A 25,072-nucleotide genomic window follows, 5' to 3' on the forward strand; every position below is an offset into this window, starting at 1 on the left:
AATCCAAATTTTAAATTAAATAACTATGTTAAACCTGAACAATTACTCCTTAAGCAGAGAAATGAAAATTTAGATATTACTTACTATAAAAACTGTTGTACTAATGATCTCAGAACTGTATTAAACCTTACTAAAAGCTATCTAGTTATATTAAGAAATGACATCAACCTTATTAGAAGACCCAAAAATAGACAGTATTAATATAAAACTATGTAAGGAGTTATGGAATATGTCCATACTTAAAAAAGAAATTGGTAGCAACCAAATTAAATTAATAACAACTATTAAATATCTAAGATAATATCCTATACTCAGAGTATTGGTCCAATATTCAAAGTGTAAGTCAATGTAACCAGAAATCTCAATTCAACTTTCTTTAAAACTAATCCCTTAAAAAAAACTAATGTATACCAAATTCATGACAGTTAATAATGCCTATTTAACTCCAGTCAAACTCAATAATTATTCCACATCTTCTCCAAACTGTCTATACTATAAAGACCAAAGAGATCACATTTTTCATATACTTTGGAGCTGTAAGTGTTCATGTAAGCTATGGTGCTCATTAAGGGCCAGACTTGAAAAAAATGGGGTATGAAAAGACTACTGGGTCTTGGGAGTTTGCTATTTTATACATTCCACCTATAGAACTATCTAAACAAAAACTACATACTTTACCATTTTTTCACTGATGAAGCTGTATATCTCACAAAACTGGCTTGAGAGATCAAATATATCATGGGATGGATTTAAAAATATTGTGATTAAATATATAGTGCCTCATTAATAGTTAGCAACCAATGCAACTTTTATTATGCACAGTTGTGAAAAAAGTACAGTTTTGTACCTACCATAAATGTAGATGTCCGATAGGTATGCATCTGCAGTCATCACATATGGGTTGTCCTGCCTCAGGCAGCCCTTCGGTCGGCCGGATTCCAAAGTCTGGGTCCGGCGTAGGCTGATGTCGCCCTTTCCCCGACGTCAGAGTGCCTGGGGTATAAAAGCATCAGCCGACGCCATCTTCCTCAGTCTTTCTTGCCCCAGATGCCAGGTTCCCTCTAAGGAAGGCTAATTTTGGAGAAATGCAAAAAAAAATTCCAAACATGCACAATAATATAAAACAAATACACCATAATAGATAACCCCAGCTAGCTATAAGAGGGATAAGTACCCAAGAAATACCACAGAGGGGAAGGAGGGAGGGTAAACCTGACTGCAGATGCATACCTATTGGACATCTACATTTATGGTAGGTACAAAACTGTACTATGTCCTTCAAGGATGCATCTGCAGTCATCACATATGGGTAGAATACCACAGCCAATCTGGGGGTGGAGGATCTATGTAAAGGATGTTGTAGCTAAAATGCCCTGCAGGACTGCCGTAGCAAAGCCTGCTCTGGATCTGGAATATAAAGGTAAATTGTAATGCTTGGAAAATGTATGCATGGAGCTCCATGTAGCAGCTTCTAGAATGTCCTTGGTAGCCACCATCTTAAGAAGGCTGTGGAGGTGGCTGTGGCTCTGGTGGAATGAGGTCTAATGTTAGCTGGCACAGTTTTTCCATGAAAGGAATAACAAAAACGAATGCAATTCCCTATCCATTTTGAAATTGTCTGTTTGGAAATTGCTTTTCCTTGTGCACCAGCAGCATATGCTACCAACAGCTGGTCAGTTTTTCTGTAGCTTTTAGATCTGTCCAAGTAGTAGCTCAACTATCTGTGTATGTCCATGGTGTGCAGAAGTTTCTCCCCTTTGTTTTGTGGATTTGGAAAGAAGGTAGGCAGGTGAATAGCTTGGTTTAATGAGACCCTGGATACCACCTTTGGCATAAATGAAGGATTGGTTCTCAATGAGACTCTATCCTGATGAAAAATAAATGGCTGTACTGCCATGAGGGCCTGTAACTCAGATACTCTTCTTGCTGAGGTTATGGCCAGAAGGAAAGCAGTCTTCCAAGACAGGAACTGTAGTTCTGCAGATGCTGCTGGTTCAAAGGGAGGCAGAGTTAGTTTTTCCAACACGAAGTTAAGGTCCCAAGTAGGCACTGGAGGTTTCCTTGGAGGATTGATGTTTTTAATTCCTCTTAGAAACTGTCTTAGAAGAGGATGAGAAAAGACAGGTGGGTCAGTATTGTACTCTCTGCTGAAATTGCTGAAGCATAAATTTTAATGGAAGAGTAAGACAGGCCATTGTGGAGCATTTCCGCCAAGTATTCCAGGATATGTGCCATGTTCATCACTGTCGCATCTAGGCCCTTTGTGGTGCTCCAAGTGTGAAATATTTTCCATTTTGCTGAATATGCCTTTCTTGTGGAAGGTCGGCGAGCTTCCATGATGATATCTTTCACTCTCTTGGATAGCTTATCCTGAGGAGGAGTCAAGGTATTTTCCAGGCTGTTAGTTGCAAGGTTTTCAGGTTGGAATGCAGAGTTTTGTAATTGTGCTGTGTCAGGAGAAGTGGCCATTGAGGAAGAGGCCATGGTTTCATGCATGACATGCTCTTTAACAGTGGGTACCAGTGCTGTCTTGGCCGGTCCAGAGCTATCAGGATCACTTTTGGCTGCTCTGTCCTGATCTTCAGTAAGACCTTGGTCAATAATGGAAGAGGTGGAAATGCATACACCAGAGTTCTCCAGCTGAAAGAGAGGGCGTCCACTTTCCATGCTTGTGGGTGGTATGTCCTTGAGCAGAATTTCTTCAGCTGATGATTGTGGGGGGAGGCAAAAAGATCTATGTCTGGCCTTACCCATGATAGTGTTATCTGTAGGAAGATGTCTGGGTGCAGCATCCATTTGTGTGCATCCATGATATTTCTGCTTAAGCTGTCCGCCAGTATATTGTCTTTTCCTGGCACAAACTGGGATTGCAGCTCTATATTGAGTTTCAAGGAAAGTTCCCATAGAGTCATTGCCAGTCTGCAAAGAGTGTAGGAATGGGTGCCTCCTTGCTTGTTTATGTACCACATGACTGTGGTGTTGTCTGTCCTTATTAGCAGGTGGCCTTGATGCAGAAAGAGTTTGAAGGCCTCGATTGCATGTATCACTGCCAGCATTTCCTTTTGGTTTATGTGCATGCATAGCTCCCTTTGTGACCATAGTCCTTGAATACATCTGCCCTCCATGTGTGCTCCCCAACCGTGGTCTGAAGCGTCCGTTGTAATGGTTTGGCTGGCTATTGGTTTGCTGAAGGGCAGACCCGTGTTTGACTGGCTTGCTTGAGCCCACCACAGAAATTCCTTTTGGAGGCATGGAATGAGTGGGATCAAAGTTTCTAAGCTGTGACTGTGCTGAGTCCATAAACTCCTTAGGTACCATTGTAGTTTCCTCATATGCAGCCTTGCTTGTGGAATCAGAAGAATGCAAGATGCCATGTAACCCAGTGCCTGCAGAATTTTCCTTGCAGTCAGCTGAGTTTGTCTTGTCAGATTCTTGAAGTAATCCGGTAGTTGTCTTTGTTTTTCTTCTGTGAGAAAAGCCATTTGGGTGGTTGTGCCTAGATCTGCACCCAGAAAAGTTTTTCTTTGGGTTGGAACAAGTCTTGATTTGTGAATGTTGACTGTATATCCCAAGGCCTGCAGTAGGTGGATGGCATAACTCAAGTCCTTTACCAAAGTTTGCTGGCTGTCCACTTGTATAAGGCAGTCGTCCAGATATGGGTATATTTGAATCCCCTGAAGTCTGCAGTGTGCAATTACTGATGCCAGGCATTTTGTGAATACTCTGGGCGCAGTAGATAAGCCAAAGGGCAATGCTGAGAATTGATAATGCTCTGAACCTGCAAGAAATCTGAGGTGTCTTCTGCAACTTTGTCTGATAGGGACATGCAGGTATGCCTCCTTGAGGTCTAGAGTCATCAGCCAAGACCACTTGCCCAGCATGGGAAGGAGTTGCTGTAAAGTCAGCATTTTGAATTTTGGCACAATGAGAAGTATTCAGTGCGGACAAGTCGAGAATAGGCCTCCATTGATTTTCTTTTCTTGGAACAAGGAATAGCCTGGAATAAAATCCTTGGCCTTGTTCTGAAAGAGGAACCTTTTCTATAGCTTTCATTTGCATTAAGTTGGAGATTTGTTTCAAAGCCTCTGCCCATTGATTTGGTGGCAGGTCTGGCATGCCTTTTCTTTTTGGCAATGTGTGAAAATGGAACCTGTATCCTTTGTCTATTATTTGCAGTGTCCATTTGTCTCTTGTAATACTGTGCCAATTTTCTGAGAATAAAGAAAGCTTTCAACCCAAAGGTGCTTCTAACTGAGCCCTGGTTGGCGGAGTCAAAGCAAAGTCATTGAGTCTGTCCTTGTGCAGTAGTTGTAGGTCCTGCACTACCTCTCTGGTTGGGAGGCTGCAACTGACATCCTCTGTAGGAGCCTCTAGCTTGCCCTCTACCTCTGGCACGCCTGTTCTTGCCTCTCTGAAATCTTTCTGTGTCCGGAAAGGACCAATTCTTGGTAGGCCAATTTCTGTTGAATCTTGGTGGTTGAACTTGTAGAAAATCTTTGACTGTTTGTACAGATTTTGCCTTTTCCTCAAATTTCTTTAAGACCTCCTGAGCAGTGGAGCCAAATAACTTTTGCTTCTCCGGTGGAGCATCCAGAAGCTTAGCTTTAACATGGTCTGGCAGAGATTGTTCCTTCAGCCAAGCATGCCTACGTATGACTGCACCTGTCATAGCTGACCTACATGAAGCTTCCAATGCATCATAACCACACTGCAAAAAATGGTTGCTAACCTGCTGGGAGTTATGTACCAGATCCTGAAGTGATTTGCAATCTAGGGGTTCAGGTGAAGACAGTTTCTTATGCAATTCATCTAACAAATACTCTTGGTACTGTATCATATGAAATTGACAATTTAATGTCCTCATAGAAAGAGTAGCAGAAGTATACACTTTTTTATCCCATCTTTCTAAAGCCCTTGACTCCCTTTCAGAGGGGAGTGGATTTTTTGTAGTGGCAGCTGCAACCCCTTTAGGGCACTGGGAAATAGTTTCTGGATCAGCAGAGTGGGCCTTGTAAAGAAAATGATGCGAGTCCGGGACCCTGTAGTACCTATCAGGTTTGATAGGGGCCGGAGGAAGAGTGTCAGGGGTTATGCTAGACTGAGAGTACACATCATCAATGACATTCAAAACAGGAGGAATAGCCAAAGGTCTATGCTGAGGTAAATGCAGAAAAGTTCTTAATCTTTTCCTGGAATCAGAGAATTCCTGGCCCTGCCATTTGAAATGCTCTCTCAGTGTGAAGGGTCTCCCCGAAGGACAGTTCTTCAGGAGGGGAAGCCGAGGGGATAGATTCCTCTGCATCAGAATCCTTGTAGGCCAAAAAAACCTCCTCCTGGTAGTCCGAGAGAGCAGAGCCATCAGAGGCCTCTCCTCTGAGGTGTGGGGATCAGACGGCTCAACCCTGGGCCTTTTGTCTAGAGGAGGCTGAGAGCCCCTGTCCGGATGGGGTTGAGAGCCCCTAATTAAGGAAATAAGGGCCTTTATGGACATGGATGCAGGAGGTCTGGCTGCACCATGTGCTGGTGTAGTTTTGTCTAGAGGAATGGTGTCGGAAGTTTCCAAAACACCAGTTTCAGAAGAAAATTCAATAACCGACTCAGCAGGGGCCTCCGGGGCCGAGGTTGTCGGTTGAGCGGTTTCGGGGGTCGGAAGTACCAAGGTCTCGGTTTCGGCCAAGACCGAGACACTCGCGGTAGGCCTGGCCGTAGTTTCAGCCGAAACCGCTGCCCGCGTGTGCCGGTCCTTGTCCTTCCGCAACTTTGTTAAAGGTGAAGTCGGAGTCTCTGACGGCATATTGTACGAAAAACTAGCCCCAAAAAATTCCTCTGCAAACTCTGCCCGACGTCTAAGAGTGCGTCGGTTGAAGGAAGTACAGGCTGAACAGGCCGAGACGTCGTGGTCTGGGCCTAGTCAGGGGAGGCAGTAAGAGTGGAAATCCTTATGAGGTATTTGTTTCCCACAAGTTAAGCAATTATTAACTTTATCTGACATCGGCTGAGGCAAGAAAGAGTCCCCAACGGGGTACTTAGCTTTTGAAGTCTTCGGTAGCTGAATTACAGGAGCTGGCTGACCAGCACTTGCGAACTGCTTCTGCTTCGGGCACCACGCGGCAAGAAAGACTGGGGAAGATGGCGTCGGCTGATGCTTTTATACCCCAGGCGCTCTGACGTCGGGGAAAGGGTGACATCAGCCGATGCCGGACCCAGACTTTGGAATCTGGCCGACCGAAGGGCTGCCTGAGGCAGTACAACCCATATGTGATGACTGCAGATGCATCCTTGAAGGACATCACTTTTTGACCACATACTCCAATAATTTCATCTAAACACATCTACACATTAAGCTGTGTTAACAGAGAGAAAATTTATAACTCACATCTTTTTTCTTTCATTCATTTATCTCTGAGGCCATACTGTTATGTATTATTGCCATTGTATTAACTGAATTTATGTTATGGAACTTGTCACTCAGTGTACACAGTCATGTTATTTTCTTTTTTCTGTTAATTCTTCACTGCGTTATAAACAAAACATTCTCATCACATGTGACAGTTTTTATTTCTTTGGGGAAATCCAAATAAAGATATTGGAAAAAATACATGTATAGTTGCCCATCAATACAGTTGGCCCACAACAGAAACCACTGGTTTCCGCAATCAGCTGAAAGCAGTGGTCAGAGAAGACTCTAAGGTCAACAAAGACTATGCCGAGGACCTGGATGCTGACTGGAAAGAAAACATGAGTTTGAGGAATTACTCAAGGCTTTAGTACCTCAGGAAAAAGTGGAAGTACATGGAGTTGAAGAATGGCAGCTCCTCAAAACATGTGTGAGGACTACAGAAGAGGTAACATGGCCAACCCAGGTATGGAAATAAGGTACATATGGAAAGGTGATGGTGGAATACAGACATTGAGGAAGTTATCAAAAGAAAGGAGTACAGGGAAAAAGCAGGAAATAGAAAAGATGAATCAGGCTAAGAAGGAATACCGGTTGGCTAACAGAGGCTATGAGAGGTCTTGCAATAGCAAAGAACAGGGCACCGGAGGCACTCTACCAACATCTGGAAAATGACTCCAGTAGATGGCACAAAGAAACTATCAGGTTGCAAAGGAAAGACAGAAAGATAAAGAAGATAGTAAGATACCCTTTGCAAGGGATGCCAATAACAAACTGCTCACCAGTCCACAGGAAATCAAAGGCAGAAGGAAGGAGTACATTTATCGGATTCTCAATTAAGAAAACCTGAATAAGCTGTACTGCCATATACACAGTCTACAAAGCACTAAGGAAAATGAAGTCAGGGAAAGCACCAGGCTCCAATGAGGTCACAGCAGATGTGATCAAGATGTTGGGTGAGAGGGGAGAAATAGCTCCTGAGGGTACGCATAGCAATACAGACAGAAAAGCATATTCCAGAGGACTGGAAAATAAGCACAAAGAGGACATTCACAACCGAGGGCAGTAGAGAGATATCAAACTTCTGTCACACTGCATAAAAGTTCTAGACAGGTTTATTGATAAGCAAATAAGTGGTGTAGTAGAAAGAAGGGAAATGAGCAGTTTGGATTCAGATCAAGATACAGCACATCCATTCCTGATGTTTGCAGTGAGACAGATGGTTAAGAAAAAGCTAGAGATGAAGAAAGAGTCCAAATGGGCAGAAAGCATATGACAAGGTCCTGGTAAAGCTGATTTGGGCAGTGCTGCTGTGGTTTGAAGTCCCAGAAACATTGGTAGAATTAGTGCAGGCTATGTACAAGAACCCAATGACTCAACTATGAACAGTGCTCAGACTCAGAGGGATTCTCAATGGGAGTGCATTACAGTTCAGCCCTGAGCCCACCAGTGTTCATACTGGTGATGGACTATATCAGCAAACAGGTTGTTGAAGACAGATCAACAAAACTACTGTATGCAGATGAAGTGGCACTGCAGGTAGACTCTGAGCAAGAACTTCAGCAAAAGACATGGAAATGGAATGCAAAACTGAAGGCACATGGGATGAAAGTGACTACAGATAACAATTGTAATGGCACCAAATGGGGAAAATCAGAAGCTGAGAATTGAGACAAAAGGAAAAACAGTGGATCAGATTAACAGCTTCAAGCATCTGAGAGGGATGGTTGAGGAGAAAGGAAGCCTGAATGAGGTCAATGCTAGAATCAGAGGGACTCCAGCCAATTGAGACAGACTGTCAGGGGTAGTGTATGACAGGAGAATGTCAAAGAAGCTGAACAGTAAGTGGTGGGTCCAGTACTACTGTATGGTACAGAAATGTGGGTAGGAAAGGCAGAGCAGTTGAGGAAGCTAGAACTGATGGAAAAATGCCTGAGAGGAGTGGTAGATGCCCACTGTGAGACAAATGACATGAAGACATCAAGAGAAGACACTAAAGAAGCTTCAAATGCAGAGAAGGTCGGATAGACCAGGTTATGGTGGCTCGGGGGCATGTGCAGAAAAGCAGAAATCAATATGGGGAAGATGATTTTGGGCCAGACAGGAAGAAGGCAAGAGGAACCAAGGGCATCCAGCAAAGAGATGGATGGATTGTGTGACAGAAGGCCTGCGATAGCAGGAGAGTATCACTGTAGTTAGAGAGATGGTGACAGTTGTCATGTCACCCTGTCCCCATGTAGAAAATGGGAAAAAGGAGGATGATTAAGAACAGTAAAGTCATCAGAGCAAAGGTGTTAATGTCAATGATGCAAGCAGATTAAGGGGTTAGTAAATTAATAAGCAGAAAAAAATCCACTGTATGTACTAAAACAAGAGTAATACATGATATGAGGCTAGGTTTAAGTGTAAACAATTAGATAACAATAAACAGAATTTTCTTATTAGCAACAATGCAAAATGCATGGAGATATCTTATTTATGTGCAGTAAAGCAAAGTGAACAGCATATGATACTAACTTATAACACTATATGTGATAAAAGCTTATTGAAGTCCATTAAATCAGATAGAGTAGAAAGCTTCACCAGAATACGATATGCCAACAGATAAAGATTTGTTTAGTACAGTAATAAAACTGGGGTTAATTGAAAAAGCACTACACTTCTATCTGGTTCAATTGCTAAGGCATAAGTACTAACTTAATAAAAAATCAGTATCAATAGTGCAACAAACAAAACAGAGAAATTAGTGAAATTTATATGCTAAAGATTACCTTACCTGTACACTAGGCTCTTGCATCACTTACCTAATAAAATTTACACTGCTTTAAGCTGCTGTGTTAAACTGACCAAACCTTGAGTTATTTAAAGTCTGTAAGGTTTAAACCCACTCTTGTAGGAGCATGACAAATCAAAATCTGTTCAGTGACCCTGCAGAAATCGGCCAAGCATAAACAAGGAATCCAAGCCTTCAGTGGAACCCAAAAACTCAAGTAGGTGTCACATGGAAGCCTTTTCTTTTACCAAAGGCTGTTACACTGTAGATCTTCTACTTGGAAAGCAATCAAGGCCTTGTAGTGTGCTGAATCCATAAGAATCCAGATGGAAAAGGATTTTGTGGTTTTTTATGTAGTCTTATTTTCTTTTCTGGAATTCTAGTTAGAGTGATGTCAGTGATAGCACAAAAGAGCTCCAGAAAGAGCAAACTAGTATGGTTCTGCCTTTGACAAAAGGTATCCAGATCAAAATCCAGCCAGTGCTGACACAGAAGGTGGCCAACAAACTAGGTAGCCCAATCCTTCAACATAGAAGCAACGCTCAGGTAGCTGGTTTTTTTTTTCTCTTTCTTTTGCCCCCTTGCCTGCTGTCTATCATGCCTCCCTAGCTGGGCACAAACACATTAGTTTTTGCTTGACATGGACCCCAGAACCTCAAGGAATAAGCCTATCTGGAGGAGCTGCCGTTCAGGCAACCATGACGGTTGCCTATGTTCTTCCTGGCATTCTGACTGATGACATGTAAATAAACTAACTCCATCCACTGAGTTAGGGTTACAGAGCTACTCTCAGAGACCCATAATGCCCTCTACCTATCAGTGAAAACTCCTGCGCACTAATGTCAGCTACCAGCAGATGTTGACTTGGTGCGCCAGAAAGGCCACCCCAGGAGATGCCTAACTCAATACTGCTTCTTCTTCCTTCGGTTATCAAAATCCAGCCCAACCCTCACAAAAGCCAGACAGGCAATCAAAAATAAGCATTCCAATTATTAACAGAACCCAAGCTCACATAGCTGTTAAGTGGAAGCCTTTAATCTCACCTCATAAAGGTACACTGCAAAACTGGTCCTGGGAAACCAATTAAGTCCTTGTAGTGTACTGAGTTAGTAAGAACCCCAATGGAAAAGGGTTTTGTAGTCTTCATTTCCCTCTCCATAGTCTCCTATTGATGCTTCTGACTTGTGCATAAGAGCAGTAAATTGTCAAGTTTACAGTAGGTTTACATAGCCATTAGGTTTGCTCTTTTTTAATATATAATTTGGCTCACAAGAACCGAAACCATGCAATATTGGTTCTGGCTGGCAAAATCATTAAATACCAGAATCAATAGTGTGACCTTGTGAGAGCAGTAGAAAAAAATTCTCAGAAATGTGAGATTTTCAATAATTTTAAATGGAAAGTACAGTTGTGCAAGATCTTACTGTAAAAGCAGGCATCCTAATTTTCACTGTTGCAGTATTCCTTGCTAAAGGAATATCCTGCTGAGGATAGCCATGTCCTGCCAGCATACCAAAGTCTTAGCACCTTCCTGCTGCCATACATCAAGTACATGTCCTATGTTTAAGACAAAGTACATAAGTGACATACAAGCACCTAATCTTCAGCACTCAATTGCCCCAGGAGAGTCAGAGCAACAAAAGAGGAAAAGCAAGTACAAGTCCATCCAGAAAGGGAAGGAAGAGGACCCCTCAGCCAGAGGGTAGGAAACAGAGTAAAACAGGGGGAAAGGAGGGAGGAACAGAATACTGCAAAAGTGAAAAATAGGACATCTACTGTTAGGGTAAGATCTTACACAACTGTACTATGTCCCTCCTTTTCACTGTTGCAGTATTCTTACTAAAGGGAGAACACAAAAGCTACTGCAGAGGATGGGGGGAAGAAACCATAGAGGAGTCAAAACACATGCAGGATGACCCTGACAACACCATCTCTGACAGTAGAAATTACATCCAACTTGTAATGTTTACTAAAGGTGTATACACGTGGCTTTTCCTCTTGGGTTGCTCTTAGGATCATAGAATTACAGAAGTGCTTAGCCATGTTATACCATTGTTCCCTTATAGACCAAGATATATAGTGTATAGTTGCAATGTGAATCTAAGATCAGCACCGGCTGCCCCTGTCCATGAGAGACAAAATGGATCTAGTATCCAGACCCTTGAAAAAGGGATCAGAGGTATCCACCACCCTGGTAGAATGAGCATGAACAGAAGAAAGCTGCTTACCAAGAAAAGAACAGCAAAAAGAAATGGCCTTAAAAATCCAAGAGGAGATGGTTTCCTTAGAAACAGCTTAACCAAAGTTCTTTGAATGGAAAGAGAAAGTTTTTCAGATTTCCTTTTATTTTTTAGATGCAGATCCAAGGTATGAAGAATCTTCTCATTCAGTGGATAAGGGGAAAAAAGGAAGAGGAATGGCCTGATTTAAACAGAAATCATTAACTACATTGAGCATAAAAGGATTATTATGAAACAAAACCTCGGCCCTTGTGAAAAACCAAACAAGGAGGAACTGCCATGGGTATCCAAAGTTCACAAACTCTCCTGGTAGAAGCAAGAGTCTCCAACAGAACCATGTTTATACAGTTTCAAAAGAAATGCAGGCTCAAAAGGTGTCCAGGTCAACTTTCCAAGAACAAACTTAAGGTCGCAAGGAGGAGAAATAGGTTTTCCTGGGGGCCATTCAGAAATTAACTTCAAAATCTTGAAAGTGGTGAATTTGGGGGCAAACAAGCAGAGATGGCTGAAAAATTAGCTTTAGCAAATGAGTATGCCAAGGCCAGAATTGAGCAGCTCACACAAACAGGAACAGTAGGAAGACCTACAGGGACAGGGTCCAATTTCCTCTGTTAAACCATATAGAAAATCTCTTCTGCTCAACTACACAGGATTTTCTAGTAGTGGGTTTGCTGGTCTCTTGCAAAACCGGAAGCAGATCCTCAGACAATTGGTGTCTAAAAGGAATCAAAACTTTATCATCCAAAGAACAAATGAAGGGTGAGTGAACAAGGGTGAATGACACCCCTCATCCTGTGTGAGAAGATGCATCCTGTGAGGTAACTTGTAATGACTGCTCCTAGCCAGATGAAACAGAAGGGGGAAACAGTAGCACCTGAGTCAAAAGGGGGCCACCCAACAAAATGTTGTGCCTTCCCATATGATCTTGTGCAGGACTGCTGGTAACAGAGGAAGAGGAGGATAGGCATATAGAAACATCCCCTTCCTGAAAAAAGACATGGCATCCAATTTCCAAGCTACAGGACTTTGCACTCAAGAAGACAGCCTGGGAAGTTGCCTGCTCAGATGAGAAGCAAAACTGAATCAGATAAATGACTGCAAGCTGAATTCAAAATTAGTGTTTGGACTGGCAACAAATGTTCTGTGGATTAGGTCCTCGTATGTCACTTTTGTACCGTATGCCTTAGACGTACAACATGCATCTGATGTACAGTGCCAGAAGGGTGCTAAGGCTTTGGTATGCTGGCTGGATGTTTGTCTATCTTCGGCAGGATATCCATTTAGTAAGGGATACTGCAACAATAAGCAAGGACATATAAACAAATGCAGGTCACTGCTTAAAAGTAGATAAGACATGTACATATTCAAGATGCTACTGTTTTGCATTTACTGTTATTAACTTAGTAATATGATGTGTATATAAAGCTATGTATCTAGATGTTTTGTCCTGATTGTGTTGTCTAAAATGCTGAACGCAGTATAGACACCGACATTTGTAGACTTGGTCTAAACTGCAAAATTTGCAAAACGTAGCTGTTGCTTTGTATCTTAAGCTAGAAGCACAATACATTAGACCAATTATCCAAATGTCGATCCGAAACGTCAATTATCCGAACACAGTCTTCCTAAGAGTGGCATCTGTATGTGTGCGTGGAGTTTAATGTTCCATTGATGGTTTAACTGTTCTTCCTACCACATGAAATTTAATGTTCCGTTTGTTGCTGCTTCCTGCTTTCACTTTCATCTACAGCTTCCTGCTTTCACCTTCATCTACAATTGTGCATCTCTAATCCTAATGTATGTCACAGCATAGAGTGAGAGGTTATGTTAAATGAACGAGTTAAAATGTGCTGAAACAGGAGAGTCTGATAATATTTTCTTACCATTTGACTACAGAAGGCCAAGATACCCACTGAAGATCTGTTGCAGTACAGTAAAGTTATAAAAGCTGACTTTTTTTTTTTTTTTTTTTTAAGGCAAGTAGTTGCCTATGCATGACACATCAGACTGATACATTTACAGGAAGATCTGAGAGCTTTTGTTTCCGGCTCCTTTTTAGGTTCTTAAATTAATGTTAGAGTACTGGTGCTGTGGCACAACACTAGTTGAACATTTTCCTGTTAAGCCGATGATGTCCCTTGGGACACATCATTAGTTTCACCTACCTGTTCTGGTAGCTGTTCATTTGGATGTTAAATACTCCATGCAATTTGCTGGCCAGATTAGTGGACTTCTATGTATAGTGGTTAAATTTCTGCTAACCAGTAGCATAACCTGTTCTCATGTAAAATTATCTGCAGGTCTACTGAGACAAAAGAAAGCAGTAAGTACTGTACTGTTAAATATGTGGATAACTAAAAACATGGCATGAATACGAATGAGTATGAAGTCATCTGCAGTTAACAACTGGCAAGCAGTACAAGTGTATAACACCTTGGTCTTGGAACAAAGGTGTAGGTCTTTAAATCAGCAGTTCTCAACTTTTTTGTAATAAAGCATAACACAGGAAGTAGAAAAGGACCAAATATGTTGCACGTCACATATACAGGCATACACATGCCATACATATATCCTGTTGTCCAGAGAGGAGTTGTGTTTTTTTTCTCTCTCTCTCTGTCAATAAACTAACAAAAAGAAATGCACATGAAGTACATATTTATTTTGTACAATATTACTATAAATTACATAAGTTTTTTATCTGGTTCAAGTATATGTTTGATTATCCAAACTACCCTAGGTTCCAATTAGTTTGGATAATCAACTCTCAGCTGTATAAGGACATTTTATAGGTAATGCCCAAATACTATTTTCCTTAAAACTTTATCAGCATACCAAACCACTTCCCATAACTACAGAAAAGAAAACTAGTGAAAAATGAAACACTAAAAAATTGCCAGATTTGCTGCAATTACCCTCAAAAGACTCTCTACTGCATATCCCTAAAACACCTTAATCGGCTTTAAACTTTAAACTACCTTAACTACTTACAACTCACTATAGCCCACAAACGAATACACTATCCTTAAAAATGTTCATCTCTACAAAGTATAGTGCTACCTTATAGTATAACCAGTACCCTCAGATCCAATAACAAAAACACTACTCTCTGCCACAAAATCAAATAATTCTACTAGTGATGCAGTGTACTCTTACACAACAACAATTTGAACTCCACACCCTTAGTACCAAGACAAATCGACCAACTAAATGTATTTACACCATCACTAAAAAACACAGACAACTCACTATGCTCCTGCACAGCTCCAGGATAATATATAAATACAACTCAAACACTTTTCCCCTTCTCATTTATACCCAACATCCTCCTAAATCCATACATGTCCATCCTTTTTATCATCTGCAGCTTACCAAACATCTCTCGCTGTAACTTTGTCTCATGTTCCACTACATACCAATTCTTTATAAAACAAACATACCAACATCAACAACTATAACTTCCTCTACAAACTCTAGCCTACTTATTTTACTCCTGGAAACCACATTTTTACAATAGTTAAATGACATAACATCCAAACAATTTCTAACAAATCTCTAAACATAAATCTCTTTTTCTAGTAACTGTATATATTCAATTTTGGTACATAGTATGCTTGACATTTCAACAGCAGATCCTAAAACATAGTTTTAATGCACATACATTTCTGGTTCACATGAAAAGTACCACCTTTTAATAGATGTATATTAATATATGTAATGTAATTATATTCTGTATTTTGTAATTGTAAAATCAGTAGTTTTTTTCTCTTTGTACAATAAAGAACTTCTACTATGTTCATTTATGCATAACATACAATATATATTTTGCAATGTTCTTTGTATTTTTATCTAATAACTGTGAAGCTTTTTTCCCCAGAGCCTTCAATGAAATTGAGAAATCCCTGTCAGACCTTCTTGGTAAACACAGATAAATCAATAAGTCAGACTAGGTAGACTGTAAGTGATGTACATGTCTGCAACTGGGAGTGTGCCACAGTATGGTTTGAGATGTAAAATGGTTGCAATTAAGATTGTGTCAGGGTGATTTGTTTTCATTTATATAAATGTATGACTGCATATGTCATAAGTGATGGTTTAATAAAGATGTTTCTTGTTTAAAAAGGGAGTAGGAATTGAATAATTTATGTAATATTGCTTAGGTTATATGATATGTAGCAATATATGTAAAGCATAATGTTAATTTTAACTTGTTAATCCAGTTTGATTAGTTTTATATGTTGTCTCTTTCGGCTTTAGGGTCGCCACAGTGGAACTCCGGTCCGCTAATGATTGGCAGTAGATTTTTACATGCAGAGTTGCCAGCTCTGACGCACAACCTTCAACGAAAGTACGCCCATTTACGCATGTCTCCAAGCAGAAGATGTTCTAGCTGAGAATCGAACCGGATAGCATCTTACTGTGAGGCGACAATGCTACCGCAGCACCACCACCGCAGTAGTTTGATTAGTTTTATATAAAGATAAATATGCCTATGTCACAAGTGATAATTCAATAAAGGTGTTAAAAAAAAGACTGCTTCCTATCAGAAGTGTGAGACTAGATACCACAAATATAACACTTTTAGTGCAGTTCTGGAAGAAAACTGTGTAGTCTGAAATGTATTAAAATTCTAAAGCATGTTTTAGGGGAAGTTATGCACCCACATCCCTGCTTTATCTATAAACTAATTCTGACACCACCAAACTTCAGACTGGAGGCGTGTACTCCAGAAGACTGCATACTCTTAATCAGACTTGTAACACTTTCAAGTTTGCAATTGTAGAGTGTGTAAAGATTAATCCTAGAGGAGGTGACATGAAATGTATATTGGGGGAAAGAGAAGTGAAGTGGCAAATATTATTAAATGCAGCCACTTACCCTGGATTAAATTATTGTATTCCCACCAAGCCCCTGTTAAGGGCCTAGAATGAGTAAGAAAAAAGTAATATTAATAGTAGGGTGGGTGTTGTTCCAAGTTGATTATACTCATCAAGCTACAAGTTTCCCACAGTTTTGTGTGTTCATTGTGAGACACAACTAATAGTTGTATTTTTAACATTTTTACATTTTTATTTTTATTTTACTATGTAATTTTATTATTGAATATTATGAATTTTATATCATGCGTAAACAGTTACATAACTGTTTAGTTATTTTATATGTATTTTCATGATTTTAAATGGTTGTTGAGTTATGAGAATCAATGTCAGGATGAGTCATTCAGTATCCATGAAATTAATATTCATGAGATCAAATTGGTGTATCACAGGATTGGATAATTTGAATTAATTAGTACTATTTAAAGGCTGCTAGTTTGAGAAATGGTGTTCTGAAGAAGTCTATGGAGGACAGATGAAAGCACTTAACCTGATGTACTAATAAACAACACTTTTGGTATTTTCTGTCTCTTTCCTTGGAACTGGACACTCATTTTTCACCAGTTATATCGCATTTATTGACTGGCAATACTCTTAATCAGTATATATTCTATTTTCAGTTTTCACACCTGTGATGACTGAAATTATTTTCCTCAGAATTCTCATTGGCATCTTTTATGGAAAGCCTTCTTGAAAATGGTAATTTATAAAAGGGTTAAGATTAGGTATCAAATGCAAAGACCCTGTGAAAATAAAAGTTGCCAAGTTTATATTTAATACTACAGAACAATGGGTTTATGGAACTCTCCAAGACATTATATAAAAGTAAAAGCATATTTGTTGGTTTCCCTTTCTAGGAGCACAGCTACAGTGATTAGAAACTAAAACATTTGCCAATCCATCTAACAATCATTTGGAAAACAGAAAAGTACAGTTTTGTACCTACCATAAATGTAGATGTTCGAAGATCCACATTGCTGCAGTCCTAACACTTGGGTAGTCCGCTGTCCCTCGGTCGGCCCGAATATCAGAGTACAAGGCTGACGTCGGTCAAGGCGCATTTGACTGACATCAGAACGTCAGGGTACAAATGCGCATGACCGACGTCATATCCTCAGTCTTTTCTTGCCCCAGATGTCAGAAGACCCTAAAAAGAAAGGTCAAAACCCATAGACAACAACTAAACAACCAACCAGCCTAACACCAAAAATATGTACAATATATACAATATATACAATTATACAATTATACCATTATACCTCAGATGGATAACCCAACCCACACAACCACCTCAAACTACAGAGGGGAAGGAGGGAGGTAAATTGGACTGCAGCAATGTGGATCTTCGAACATCTACATTTATGGTAGGTACAAAACTGTACTATGTTCTTCATCTCACATTGCTGCAGTCCTAACACTTGGGTAGAATCCCAAAGCAGAGGTAAGGGAGGATGGCTAAACTATAATGAAGCAGGAGCTGCCAAAATGCCCTGCAACACAGCAGTGGCAAAACCAGCCCTGGATTTAGAGTACAGTGGAAGGTGGTAATGCCTAGAGAAGGTATGCACTGAACTCCAAGTGGCTGCCTACAAAATATCCTTAGTAGCCACCCCCCTCAAAAAAGCTGCTGAAGTGGCAGTAGCCCTAGTGGAATGAGGCCTAATCCCAGCTGGAATCTCTTTGCCATGATGGGAATAACAGAAAGCAATGCAAAATCCAATCCACTTAGAAATAGTTTGTTTTGACACGGGCTTGCCCTGAGAGCACAAAGCAAAAGAAACTAATAACTGCTGAGATTGTCTGAACCCTTTAGTTCTGTCCAAATAATATCGCAACTGCCTGTGTACATCTAAAGTGTGCAAAATCTTTTCCCCTTTAGTTTGGGGATTTGCATAAAAAGTAGGCAAATGAATAGTTTGGTTTAAAGCCACACTAGAAACCACTTTAGGCATAAAGGAAGGATTAGTACGTAAAGATACCCTATCCTTATGGAAAATTAAGAAAGGCTCAACTGCCATAAGGGCCTGCAATTCAGAAACCCTTCTTGCAGAGGTAATGGCCAACAAAAAAGCAGTCTTCCATGACAAATATTTCAACTCAGCAGTAGCTGCAGGCTCAAAAGGTTGTAGAGTGAGTTTCTCCAACACAAAATTGAGATCCCAAGCAGGAGTAGGAGCCCTTCGTGGGGGTCTTATATTCTTTGCCCCTCTAAGAAATTGCTTGAACAAAGGATGAGAAAACAATGGTGGGTCACAGTCGTAGTGAGCTGAAATTGCTGCAGCATGAATCTTAATAGAAGAGAAGGACAAACCTTTGTCCAATAACTCAGTAAGATATTGAAGAGCCACACTTAAATCAGGCTCAGAAAAGTACAGTTTTGTACCTACCATAAATGTAGATGTTCGAGGATTCCCTTGCTGCAGTCCTGACTATTGGGTATAGTCCGCGTCCCAGTCGGCCCGAATACCAGAGTATAAGGCTGACGTCGGTCATGGCGCCTTAGACTGACGTCAGTACGTCAGGGTACTAATGCGCATGACCGACGTCATTTCCTCAGTCTTTTCTTGCCCCAGATGTCAGAAGACCCAAAAAGACAAGTCCCAAAAACAACCTGCACCAATAAACATGTACAATATATACAGTAATATATATGCAAAAAATATAAGCATGTAAACTCACCTACACAACCACCCTGAAACACAGAGGGGAAGGAGGGAGGGTAAATTGGACTGCAGCAAGGGAATCCTCGAACATCTACATTTATGGTAGGTACAAAACTGTACTATGTTCTTCGTCTTCCCTTGCTGCAGTCCTGACTATTGGGTAGAATCCCAAAGCAGAGGTAAGGGAGGCTGGCAAATTATAAAGTAGCAGGAGCTGACAACATGCCTTGTAAAACAGCTGTGGCAAAACCAGCTCTAGTCTTAGAGTATATAGGCAGGTGATAATGCCTAGAGAAAGTATGCACTGAACTCCAAGTAGCTGCTTCCAGAATATCCTTAGTTGCCACCCCTTAGAAATGCTGTTGAAGTGGCAGTAGCCCTAGTGGAATGAGGCCTAATCCCAGCTGGAACCTCTTTGCCATGATGGGAATAACAAAATGCAATGCAAAAGCCAATCCACCTAGAAATAGTTTGTTTTGACACAGGCTTGCCCTGTGAACTCAAAGCAAAAGAAACAAGTAACTGCTGAGACTGCCTAAAATCTTTAGTCCTGCTCAAATAATAACGCAATTGCCTGTGTACATCTAAAGTGTGCAAAATCTTTTCCCCTTTATTTTGAGGATCTGCAAAAAACGTAGGCAAATGAATAGTTTGGTTTAAAGCCACACTAGAAACCACCTTCGGCATAAAGGAAGGATTAGTACGTAATGAAACCCTGTCCTTATGGAAAACCAAAAGGGCTCTACTGCCATAAGGGCCTGCAACTCAGACACCCTTCTTGCAGAAGTAATAGCCAACAGAAAAGCAGTCTTCCATGACAAATATTTCAATTCAGCAGTAGCTGCAGGCTCAAAAGGTTGTAGAGTAAGTTTTTCCAACACAAAATTGAGATCCCAAGCAGGAGTAGGAGCTCTACGGGGGTCTTATATTCTTTGCCCTCTAAGAAACTGCTTGAACAAAGGATGCGAAAACAAAGGTGGGTCACAATCATAGTGAGCTGAAATTGCTGCAGCATGAATCTTTATGGAAGAGAAGGACAAACCTTTGTCCAATAATTCAGTAAGATATTGAAGAGCCACACTCAAATTAGGCTCTGAAATCTCCAAATTCTTTGCTGTACTCCAAAATAAAAATCTCTTCCATTTTTCTGCGTACACTCTCCTAGTACTAGGCCTTCTAGCTTCCATAATCACATTTAAAACTTGTTGAGGAAGCTGAGACCTACCGTGCTTCAACACAGAATATGCCAAGCTGTGAGATGAAGAGATTGAAGCTTGACATTGAGCAGATGACCGTCCTTCTGAGATAACAGATGAGGAATCAGAGGTAAAGGCCATGGAGGCTTCTTTACAAGACTCCTTAGAAGTGGGTACCAGTGTTGCGAGGCCAATCTGGAGCTATCAAAATCATCCTTGGCCTGTCTTGTCTGACCTTTAGTAATACCTTTGGAAGAAGAGGTAGAGGTGGAAAGGCATAGACATGAAGGTTTTTCCAACTGAAAGACAGAGCATCCACTTTCCAAGCTGTGTGATGAAACCCCTTTGTGCAATACTTTGGCAGCTGGTGGTTTAGTGGAGAAGCGAACAGATCTATGTCTGGAGTTCCCCATGACACTGTCAATTTCTGAAATACATGAAGATCCAGTTTCCACTCGTGGGGATCCATGATTTGTCTGCTTAATACATCTGCTAGGGAGTTCTGTGCTCCTGGCAGAAACCTTGCCTGAAGAGTCAGTTGCAGGCTTAACGCAGTCTCCCATAAAATCATTGCTTGCCTGCATAGAGGATAAGAATGTGTTCCCCCTTGCTTGTTGATGTACCACATGACAGTTGTGTTGTCTGTCAGAATCAACACCTGCCCTGGAAGAAGTAACTCCTTGAACGCCATCAATGCAAACTGGACTGCTAACATCTCCTTCATGTTGATATGTAGATGCTGTAGTCTGGCAGGCCACTTGTCTTGTATCCACTTTCCATTTAGATGAGCTCCCCAAGCAGTGTCCGAGGCATCTGTCGTTAAAATCTGACTCGCCTCTGGCCGGGTCACAGAGAGTCCCTTGTTTAGGTGACATTCCTGAGCCCACCACAAGAATTCCTTTTGAAGGCAAGGTATTATTTGAATGACAGTGTCCAAATCTTGGCAGTGCTGTGTCCATACATTTTGAGATACCATTGCAGCTTCCTCATATGCAGTTTGGCATTGGGAAGCACCAGAATACAAGATGCCATGAACCCTAATGCTTGAAGGACTGTCCTTGCAGTCAGCACGGACTGATGAGATAGTTGATGGAAGTAAAGTGACAGACTCTTTTGTTTGTCCGGGGTTAAAAGGCCATCTGAGCTGCTGTATTCAGTCTCACACCCAGAAAGCACATGTCTTGAGAGGGTACTAGACTGGACTTTATTTCGTTCACAGAATACCCTAGGCATCTTAGCACTGCTATGACATATTCCATATGCTGTAGAAGGTGTTCCTTTTCTTGAGCCAGAATCAGGCAGTCGTCCAAGTAAGGATAGATTCGAATGCCTTGAAGCCTGAAGTAAGCTATCACTGGAGCCAGAACCTTTGTGAATACTCTGGGCAGTAGATAAGCCAAAGGGCAATGCAGAGAACTGATAATGAAAATCTCCAGTTCGAAACCGCAGATACTTTCTGCAACTTAGCCTTATAGGCACATGAAGGTAAGCTTCCTTGAGATCCAAAGTTACCATCCAGTGATCCTTGCCCAGCAGAGGTAACAGTTGCTGTAACGTCAACATCTTGAACTTGGGAATGTCCAGATAAGTGTTGAGGATAGATAAATCCAGAATTGGTCTCCACGTGTTCCCCTTCTTTGGTACTAGGAACAGGCGAGAATAAAATCCAAGCCCCTTTCTGATACAGGGACTGGCTGAATGGCCCCTATCTGGAGTAACTGAGAAACTTGCTTGTGAGCCTCTTTTCTTTGTGGAGGAGGAACATCTGGCATGCCTTTGAAAGGGGGCATTGTGTGGAAATAAAATCTGTAACCGTGATGAATAATATCCAGCACCCATCTGTCTTGAGTGATTAAATCCCAATTTTCTTTGAAAAGAGACAATCTTCCTCCCAAAGGAGCTGCCAGACGAGAGTCCACTGGCAGCTGAAAAGGCAGGTCATTGGTTCTGCTTACGAAAGGACTGACCCCTGCCCTCACCAGAAGTCTGAGCAGGTGAACTGTCTGATCTAGGCCTAAACGAACCTTGAGCCCTGCCCCTACCACGCCTAGACCTACCCCTAGACTGGGAACCATAAGCAGGATATGTCCACCCCTTAGCAGGCCAATTTCTACTAAACTTGGAGGCTGCACCTGCAAAAATCTTTAACAGTCTGCATAGACTTAGCTTTGTCCTCCATTTTCTTTAAAACTGCTTCCACAGGCGGTCCAAACAACACATCAGACTGAAAAGGAGCATCCAAAATCCTAGTCTTAACATGCTCAGCTAAATTCTGATCCTTCAACCAGGCATGTCTGCGAAGAACAGAACTAGTAGCAGCCACCCTCGAGGAGGCCTGAACAGCATCAAAACCACACTGCAAAGAATGCTTACCCACTTGTTCAGACACATGAACCAAATCCAGCAATTCTTTACACTCAATACCTTCCGCCAAAGCATCCACCTTAGATTTCAATTGTGAAAGGAGATAATTTTGATATTTCAGCATATGAAACTGACAATTCAACGCCCTCATGGCTAGAGTGGAAGAAGTATATACTTTCTTACCCCACCTATCCAAAGCCCTTGCCTCTTTATCAGAGGGTACAGGATTTTTAACCACAGAAGCTTTAACACCTTTAGGCCCCTGAGAAACAGTTTCTGGGTCCCCTGGGACTCTTAAACAAATACTTATGAGCTTCGGGCACCCTATAATACCTATCAGGCTTAACAGGAGCAGGAGGCAAGGAGTCAGGGTTCAGAGAAGCCTCTGCAAAACATCCTCCACCACATTCAACACAGGAGGAATAGCTAAGGGCCTATGCTGGTGCAATAACAAGAATTCCCTAAGCCTTTTTCTGGAGTCAGAGTAATCTTGGCCTTCCCATTTAAAGTGCTCCCTCATGGAGTGAAGAGTCTCTGAAAATGAAAAATCCTCAGGAGGAGAAGCTGAAGGAGTGGAATCATCCACATCAGAATCAGAATAAGTAGGAAACTCTTGCAAGTCTTCCACAGAAGACTCTGAAGCCTGTGAACACTGTTCAAAACTATCAAACTCCTGTTCCACCCTAGGCCTCTTATCAGGTGGGGGCATAGAACCTCTAATCAGAGTAATCAAATCTTCTGCCATTTTAAGCATATGTTTCTTAGGCACAGAGCCCGAAATGCTAGGAGAAGCCCCACAGAAGCTGAACTTGGCCTACCTCTAAAAGAAGCTTTGGCAACAGAAGGAGAGGCCCTAACTACCTTGGGAAGAGAGGGAAGAACAGTTACCTGAGAAGCTCCCTCAGCCTGGCCTACCTCCTGAGAGGGCACATCCTGTAACAGTAAAGTATCTGCCTGAGACTCCATAGAGACTCCTGGCAAAACCTCTGGCTCCCCTGAGCCTTCTAAAGGACCGACGTCCGGGACTGCGGTTCCTCACCCTAGGCTTCACTGTTTTGTCCTTGCGCTTCTTGGATGAAGCAGGCATCGGAGCATCCGACGGCATATTATAATTGCAACGCTTCCCAAACACTAACCTAGCACAATCAAGCCTCCTCTTAATAGTGCGCTTGTTAAATCTAGCACAAGAGCGGCAACCAACAACGCCGTGCTCAGGCCCTAAACAAGGTATACACAATGTATGATAATCCCTATGCGGTATCTGCTTCCCACAAGAAATACAGTTATTCACTTTTTCTGACATCCGGTTAAATACTGAGGCAAGAAAAAACCAAAATGTTCCCCAACGGGGTTACTTAGCCAACTCTGTTTTCGGTCTGAAACTCCGGTTTCGGAAAATCTCAGAACGCCAACCTGCACTCGCAAATTTGCTTCTGCATCGGACCATGCGGCAAAAAAGACTGAGGAAATGACGTCGGTCATGCGCATTAGTACCCTGACGTACTGACGTCAGTCTAAGGCGCCATGACCGACGTCAGCCTTATACTCTGGTATTCGGGCCGACTGGGACGCGGACTATACCCAATAGTCAGGACTGCAGCAAGGGAAGACGAAGAACATCATCCAAATCCTTAGCTGCACTCCAAAATAAAAATCTCTTCCATTTATCTGCGTACACTTTCCTTGTACTAGGCCTTCTAGCTTCCAAAATCACATTCAAAACTTGTTGTGGAAGTTGAGACCCTCTATGGTTTAAAACAGAATATGCCATGCTGTTAGGTGAAGAGAGTGAAGTTTGACATTGAGCAAATGACTGTCCTCCTGGGACAACAGATGTGGAATCAAAGGCAAAGGCCATGGAGGCTTCTGTACTAGACTTCTCAGTAATGGGTACCAGTGCTGTCGAGGCCAATCTGGAGCTATCAAAATCATCCTTGGCTTGTCCTGTCTGGCCTTTAGAAGTACCTTTGGGAGGAGAGGCAGAGGTGGAAAGGCATACACATGAAGATTTTTCCAACTGAAAGAAAGAGCATCCACTTTCCAAGCTGTGGGATGAAACCGCTTTGTGCAAAACTTTGGCAGCTGGTGGTTTAGTGGAGAAGCGAACAGATCTATGTCTGGAGTTCCCCAGGACACTGTCAATTTCTGAAACACATGAAGATCCAGTTTCCACTCGTGGGGATCCATGATTTGTCTGCTTAACACATCTGCTAAGGAGTTCTGTGCTCCCGGCAGAAACCTTGCCTGAAGACTTAGTTGTAAACTGAGAGCAGTCTCCCACAAAATCATTGCTTGCCTGCATAGAGGATATTAATGCAAACTGGACTGCTAACATCTCCTTCAAGTTGATATGTAGCTGCTGTAGTCTGACAGGCCACTTGTCTTGTATCCACTTTCTGTTTAGATGAGCTCCCCAAGCTTTGTCTGAGGCATCTGTCGTTAAAATTTGACTCGCCTCTGGCCGGGTCACAGAGAGTCCCTTGTTTAGGTGACATTCCTGAGCCCACCACAAAAATTCCTTTTGAATGCAAGGTATTATTTGAATGACAGTGTCCAGATGCTGGC

Source organism: Protopterus annectens, chromosome 10.part0, assembly GCF_019279795.1.
Source record: "Protopterus annectens isolate FY-2018-M chromosome 10.part0, PAN1.0, whole genome shotgun sequence".
NCBI classification, from domain to species: domain Eukaryota; kingdom Metazoa; phylum Chordata; order Ceratodontiformes; family Protopteridae; genus Protopterus; species Protopterus annectens.